The sequence below is a fragment of the Mastomys coucha genome, unplaced genomic scaffold, assembly GCF_008632895.1.
Source record: "Mastomys coucha isolate ucsf_1 unplaced genomic scaffold, UCSF_Mcou_1 pScaffold21, whole genome shotgun sequence".
Classification (NCBI taxonomy): domain Eukaryota; kingdom Metazoa; phylum Chordata; class Mammalia; order Rodentia; family Muridae; genus Mastomys; species Mastomys coucha.
In genome coordinates this window covers 138,446,727-138,453,527 of record NW_022196904.1, presented here as the reverse complement: position 1 = coordinate 138,453,527, position 6,801 = coordinate 138,446,727, and the positions used below count along the sequence as shown (strand labels likewise).

The following is a 6,801-nucleotide window of genomic DNA, read 5'->3' as shown; positions in this document are numbered from 1 at the left end:
ACTCAGAAATCTGCCTGCCTCTGCCTCCCAAGTGCTGGGATTAAAGGTGTGCGCCACCACCGCCCGCTTAAGTTTGATCTTAAAACAAAACCAAGGACCGTGGTTTAACTGTGACTCTGTGGTAGACTACTGGCCTAGCACTCAGAAGGCCACCTGAGTGGCCACCTGACCTAGCACCTGAATTTCCTTCTCCAGCACTAGAAAAACAATAAAAAATTTTAATCTCTAAAGTGGTATTTAAAGATTATTTATTTATTTTAAGTATATGAGTACACTGTAGCTGCAGACACACCAGAAGAGGACGTCAGACCTGTTTATAGATGGTTGTGAACCACCATGTGGTTGCTGGGTTTTGAACTCAGGACCTCTGAAAGAGCAGTCAGTGGTCTTAACCACTGAGCCATCTCTCCAGCCCTCTGAAGTGGTATTTAGAGGTATTGGTCTCTGGGCCACAATTAGGGTTAGAGGAGGTCACGGGACCTTACTGATGGAATTAGTGCCCCACACCCTTCTTTTGAAATTCAGGATGCACGCACTTGGCTAGTGCTCTACCACTGAGCTACACCCCAGCCCCAACATTAGTGGCTTTTTAAGAAAAGAGAAAGCCAGGTGTGGTGACGGAGGTGAAGGCAGGAGGATCGGGGGTTCAAGGTCATCCTTGTCTACATAGCCAGTTTGAGGCCAGCATGTGCTACATGAGGCTCTGTCTCAAAAAACAAATCAACACATACAAACAAAAAGGAGAAGAGAAAAAAAAAAACCCACATATTGGCTAGTTTGCCCTGCCTTACCACATGACACAATAGAATCACCATAAGCAATAGAACCTATACCAGATGTGCCGGACCAGGACCCTTCACTAAATAATCCTTTTTCTTTATACATTACCCAGGCCATGGTATTCACTTATAGCCCCAACAATAAAGAAGAAAGACAAGGAGTCAGGAAGAGGGTTGGTGGACAGGATGGCCAGGCCTTGGCCTATGGGTAAGTAGCCCTCTCCCTGGCTTTCTGTGAAAAGCTTCAACCCTCAGCACTCTGCCAACAGGAACTGTCAGGCAGCACAGTGGAGCTGAGACCTGGACCAGAAGCTTTGCTGAGGTGGGAGCTGGTACACAGGCCAGGACTTCCTGAAGCAGTGTGCACAGCTATCCCACAGCCCACATGCTCACAAACCCGTGCAAATGTCCCCGAATGCCCCGGGCATCACTGGAGTTCAGAGAGGTCAGCTAGCAGTGACCACGAGTCTCTGGAATCCCCAGAGAGGAGGACCCTAGTGACGCTGGGTGAAACGTCTGCTGGGGGAGGTCCTTCCCCACCCCAGAACAGGCCTAAGACTGGCCCAACCTTGGCTGGCAACAGTCTAACACTTCAAGTCCAGTTATCTCGGCAATTCATAGTATAGAAAAACATCTTGAGATCTTTCCTGACTGTCACATGAGCCATAGGAAGTCTGTGGTGGCCCCATCAGCATAAGAAAGTGAAGGATGGGACAGTGCTGAGGGTCACTGGCCGCTGCACAATCAGGTGTCAAACTGAAGCCACATCCCCCTAAGAGGGTAAGTAGTGGCTGAGAGGCTGGGGAGAGGAGGCTGCAGGACAGGGCCAGGCTGACCTTGCGGCCCAGTGGGAGGGCCCACTCTGAGCTGCAGGGCATTGTTCTGGTTATCGCCTCCCTCCCAGTGGAGGAGCTGGGGCTTAGCAAACTCAAGGTTGAAGCCACAGAGTGTTCCTGGGTGACTGGTGCTGCCCTCAATGCTGAGAGCCATTATCCCGTGTTCTCTTGTAGCCTGTAGCACACAGTGGTTCATCATGTAGTTGTTGACTGAACAAACTATAGACACGGATCTCAGCTGACTGTCTCACTGCCCTGGAGTTACAGTCTTTGATTGATGTCCCACTTCTCCCAGAGTTCCTACATGGTCCAAGACCCTGCACAGCAGCCCGGCGGCCATTATCAGCTTCTTCTTCCACCACAGCCTTCCTTACTGATCCCCAGCACCAGCCAAGAGTTCTTGTTCAGTGGCACCTAGACATTCCCTCTGTGGCATCCATCTCTGCAATGGGCTCCTGCTGCACCTGATCTGTAACCTTTCTTCTGCCCCCCCCCCCCCAAACCCCAGGAGAACAGCCACTGTCCCTAGGAAGCTCTCTGGCCCTTAGTCTCTGGGATCACGTGGAGAAACCTGTTTCAGATCGCTCTTGTCCAGGGATGACTATGTGCTGGGTAGCCTTTCTGGAATCCCAGCTTTGCATCCAGTGCAACCTGGTTCATCGTGGTCTCCCTGATGTCCCAGATGGTACCCAGCACAGGGAACCTCCCCCAGCGTTCCCTGAACGGTGTGCAGGAGATCCTGCTAAGCGAATTACAGTTCATCAGCTGGAAGGAACATCACATAATCGTTAAAGCCACAATTGTGAAGGTGATATTTTGATAATCTAAGTGTGATGTGTCAAGTCAAGCCCCGTGCATACTATCCACCTCAGTAGGAGGCCAAATGCTTGCTTGGCACCAGCCTGGTGCCTGGCATGGGATGGCAGGGAGGTAAAGGGGGGGGTTGTTGTGGGGAAGGAGGAAGACACAGAATTTCTGAGCCACATGCTAAGAGACACAATGGAGGAACAGTAGAGATGGAGCCCTGGGGCCCCCGAGTCCATCTGGGGGTCTAGGCAGGCAGAACGGAAACTACAGTTCTGTGAAAATTATAGCCGGCTTTGTGCCTGGACAGGCCTGGAAGGGAGCAGGGGAAGGGAAGCTGTTGACGCCACAGGGCGGTGGCATTGTGGGTGATTTTTTCCCCCTTCCTTTATTGTTGGTATAATGCTGTTTGGGCGATAAATAAAAATTGGGAGGAAAAAATAGCTGTTCAGTGAATTGAGTGCAAACCCAGGGAGGGAAGGAAGAAAGGGACCTGGGAGGTGAGGAGAAGGTGGGAGGGGCAGAGAAGGCAGCCTTAGACAGTCAGTTTGCCCTCCCTCAGGGGTGACAGTGGGCATCCTGAGGGAAGGTGGCCTGGGAACCCTTGAAAGGGAATGAAGCGCAGATTGGGCTCGGCTTCTGGAAGGTCCTAGAGTTGGGACAGTGGAGTGTGGGACGTTGGAGTGGGTCTGCCTGCGGGAGGGTCTTAGATTGTGGAGGTCTAGGGATGGGCCTGGGAGCTGTGGGGAAACTCACGAGTGGTCTAAGCAGAGTTAGGGACTCACCCAGAGTAGGCAGCCCCCAAGAAGAAAACTAAGTCTGTAGGGGTCCACAGTTCTGTCACAAGGTAACAAGGCCTGCACCCCGGGTAGGTGAGGCTGGGCAGAGCAAGGCTAATTCTGGGTATTTTCCCTGCCAAATAACTGTCGAGTCCACCCATCCCTGCATCCCCAGAGCACATAGAACAACTTTCCCATAAACGATGTCGTCTATCGGTCCTGTCTCTGTTGTGAGTCTCCTCAACCCTCCAGGAGTCCAGGGGCTAATGCTGCCACCTGATACTCAAGACACATAGGGAGGTTAGCTAAATTGTTCAAAGGCCAGACATCTGGGGAGGGGAAGAGGGGGCTGGCATCTGCCCCAACCTGCCCTCCTACACATCTGGGTGGGGTCCTACTCAGAGAAAAGCGAAGAGTTTAGAGAGGGTCTGTGTTTAGGAGAGGCTGCAAGTGAGGGGGGGTGTAGTCTGAGCCAGGAAAGGAGGAAAGGGGCACCTGGCAAGGAGGAATGGGGCTACCTGGGCACGCAGAGTAGGTGGGTTCAGTTTGTGAATGAATGTTCGCGTGGACGGATGAATGAATGAATGGATGGACAGATGAATGAGTGGGTGCTGAGAGGATCGATGTAGGGGGAGGAGACGCTGGAGCCAGAACCCCTTTTTCTTGCCATCCTTCTTCTAGCCCTGGAGACTGGTATTGGTAGCCTCCTTTTCCCTAGTCCCTAGGGGGAGACCAGCTCCCCAACTCATCCTCCCCCACCCCCATCCCAGACATTTTGGCCGAGGCTCGGAGGAGGGGGACGCACGGACGCCGTTTCTCCCGGGCTGGGCCAGAGTCCCCGCGCGGCGGCGCAGCCTCCCGCTCCGGGTCCCGCCGGCCAGTGCGCAGCGCGGCGCCCCCGCCCCCGCCGCCTCCTCCCCGCCCGCCGCCTCCCTCTCCGCTCCCGCCCTCCCCGCTCCGCGCTGCACGCACAGCCCCGCCGCCGCCGCCGCGAGGGGAGAGGCGGCCGCACAGCCTGCTTCCCCGCGCCCTGCTCGCCGCCGCCGCCGCCGCCGCCACCGCCGCTGCCCTCGCCCCGCTGAGCGCACCAGTCCGGGCACACGCACCCCGTTGCCGGGCGCCACCCCGCGCACTCCTCCCGCCGCTCCGCTGGGCAGATGCGCCGCCGCGCGCCCCGCGCCCCGGGCCCGCCACAGAGCTCCGTCGCGCGCCGGGGGCTCCTCTCCCCGGCCCCCCTGGGTGCCCTCCGGCTGGGGCTCCCGCCCGCTCCTTGGAATAACCCCTGAGGCTCCAGTCGTCGCCGCAAAGTTTCCCGAGGAGACCCGCCTCCCCGGCCGCTACGCAGGTAAGGCAAGCTGCGCGGGCCGGGGGTCCGGACAGGGCGCTGGGGCGTGCGGGGCGGGGGCCGCGCTGCACGCATTGGGCCGGATCGCGCCGCCGGAGTAGGTCCGGTGTGGTGGGGGACGTACAGCTTTTGGGATTCGGGGTCTAGGGGGGGTCGAGAGTCAAGAGCCCAGAGCGGGTGATGCTGGCCCGGCCTCCGGGAGGCGCGGGGTTCGCGGCCCGCGGCCCCTTTCCCCGGAGCGGAGACTGGAAAGGGCGGGGGCTCGCTTGCAGCCCCAAGCCGAGCCCTGGGTGCGCCCGGGGGATGGCAGCCGGGCCGGCGGGGGGTGCCGGGCTGAGCAGGTCGGTCCCAGCTCCTGTCCCTCACTCGGGAAAAGGAGGGTGAGGGGCGAGCTCCGCGAGGGCAGCGGGCCGGCCCCGGCGCCGCGTTCCCGTCCCCACTAGCCGCGTGAGTCACGGTTAGAGCGAGGTTTTATTTTTAAAACGACTTCAAGGGGGGCATAGGCAGCCTCCAACTTCCCTCCCTGCGCGCGCTGTGGACTGGCAGCCTGGTGCCGGCGGGGGCTGAGACTGTGCACCTGGCGGCTGCAAAGGTGGAACGGAGGAACTAACGGGCTGGGGGCACAGCGCAGAATCCCCCACCTCCCAGCTCCCTAGACAAGGAGGCAATAGACCGCGAGCACGCCCCTCCTCGTGGGGATCAGAGGCCCAGGGGCGGAAAGCTGGGGAGCGTTGTTGCCCAGCTGCAGGGAGCCGTGGTTGATCAGAGCTCTCTGAGGAGGACAAAGTTGTGAAGCGGCGACATCAGGGAGCTGCTCCAGGCTTCCTGGGGCCCCGGGAGGGCTTCCAGGTTCTCCCGGGCTTATGGTTAAGAGAGAACACAGCTCAGCTGGGGTGTACCAGGCCCTGGAGGCCCAAGTGAGAGGTCTGATGTGAATAAATAAAGCCAAGGCATGGGAACAGAGGTGAGGGGTGACAAGGTCCAGCCTTGCCTCATCTCCGTTCTTACATCCTTTGGGGATGGAGACCAGCCCCACCCTTTTCCATCCCTAGGTAGCTTAGGAGTTGGGGGAGAGGCTGTCTTGGCGGGGGTGTGGGGGGGAGAGTGGGTGTACGCAAAGCAGGACCTAAGACCTCTGACTCTCCTGGCAGAGAGAGGGATTTGGGCTGGGGCTCTCCTCCCTGCAAGCACGGGGGAAGGCGGCTGCACACAGGGGCTCCAGGCTCAGGTTTCTGGAGTTGAAAGCCAACTGCGTGTCTTCCTGCCAGCCCCAGGAGGAGAGGCACAAACATCACCTGTCAGCTGGTGCCTGCCGTGGGCGATTGCTCAGGGCTTCCTCCGAAGGTTTAAAATGGAAATGGCCCAGGCAGTGCCTGGGATGAGATGCTGCCTAGCTGGGTTAGCTATGAGGGTCCCTGAGAGGTTGGGGGAGGGGGTGGAGGGTGGGTACGAAGAGCTGAGGTCGATGAAGCTACAGGCCAGGTGGGAAGTGAGACAGGCTGGCTTTTTGCTTTTTGAGTGTATGTGTGTGTGTGTGTGGGGGGAAGAGTGGAGAAACTAGGAATGCACATCCCACCTTGGTTCTCAGAATGATCATAGGCAAAACCTCCCCGGGTGAGTGGAAGCCAGGCTGGCCAGGTTCAGCAGCCCACACGCAGAGATGATGGCCAGCCTGACTTGGCTAAGTCTGTGCAGCTACTGGGGTCCATCCATCAGACTCTACCTTGCTAGTCCTCCCTTTGTGTGCCTCAGTGTTTCTGCCCTGTTATAGATGGCCTGCTGTAACTACTCCCTGCACCTTAGTTGGAGAACAGGGACTACTTTGTAAAATGCACATGCACTTGCTACAAGTCTTTAATGGCCCCGCTCTTTGGCTCAAGGGTCTGTAAGGACAGAGGCTATCTGTAGAGATATTGGCAGGTTAAGGGGTCAGATTCCTCCATGGAGCTAGCGACATGTGGACCTTTAGCAACTGTGTCTCCCTCAGAGTCCTGTGGAAGCCCCCAGGGGATCACTCAGGCTGTTTTAGGAGGAGGTCATAGAGGCCGGAGGGTTGTCTCTGCATCATTTCACCCGCTGCCAGGCAGCGCAGGCAGGGCTCTAGGGTTCTAGCCTGGAGACTCAGCTCTGTGAGTCTTCACTGAAATTTAGTGGTCTAGGCTAGGCTACCTGCTATATATGGGCCCAGGGTCTGTAGCCTCCCTTGTGGGAACCCGCCTGTCAAGGAGAGTCTAGCCATGGCCTATGGGGGGGGGGGG

At 57.7% G+C, this 6,801-nt stretch overlaps 2 protein-coding genes across 4 annotated transcripts in view; one reads left to right on the top strand and one right to left on the bottom strand.

Moving 5' to 3' along the window:
• The window catches only part of Macrod1 (mono-ADP ribosylhydrolase 1), a 147,849-nt gene that overhangs the window by 35,594 nt on the left and 105,454 nt on the right, over positions 1-6,801 (bottom strand). The gene's annotated exons all lie outside the window — the stretch shown is intronic.
• Flrt1 (fibronectin leucine rich transmembrane protein 1) overlaps positions 4,105-6,801 on the top strand; it is a 79,268-nt gene continuing 76,571 nt past the window's right edge. For both annotated transcript variants that reach the window (XR_004123482.1, XM_031389515.1), the window contains exon 1: positions 4,105-4,543. The gene's annotated coding sequence lies outside the window, so the exon portion shown is untranslated. The remainder of the gene's footprint in view (positions 4,544-6,801) is intronic.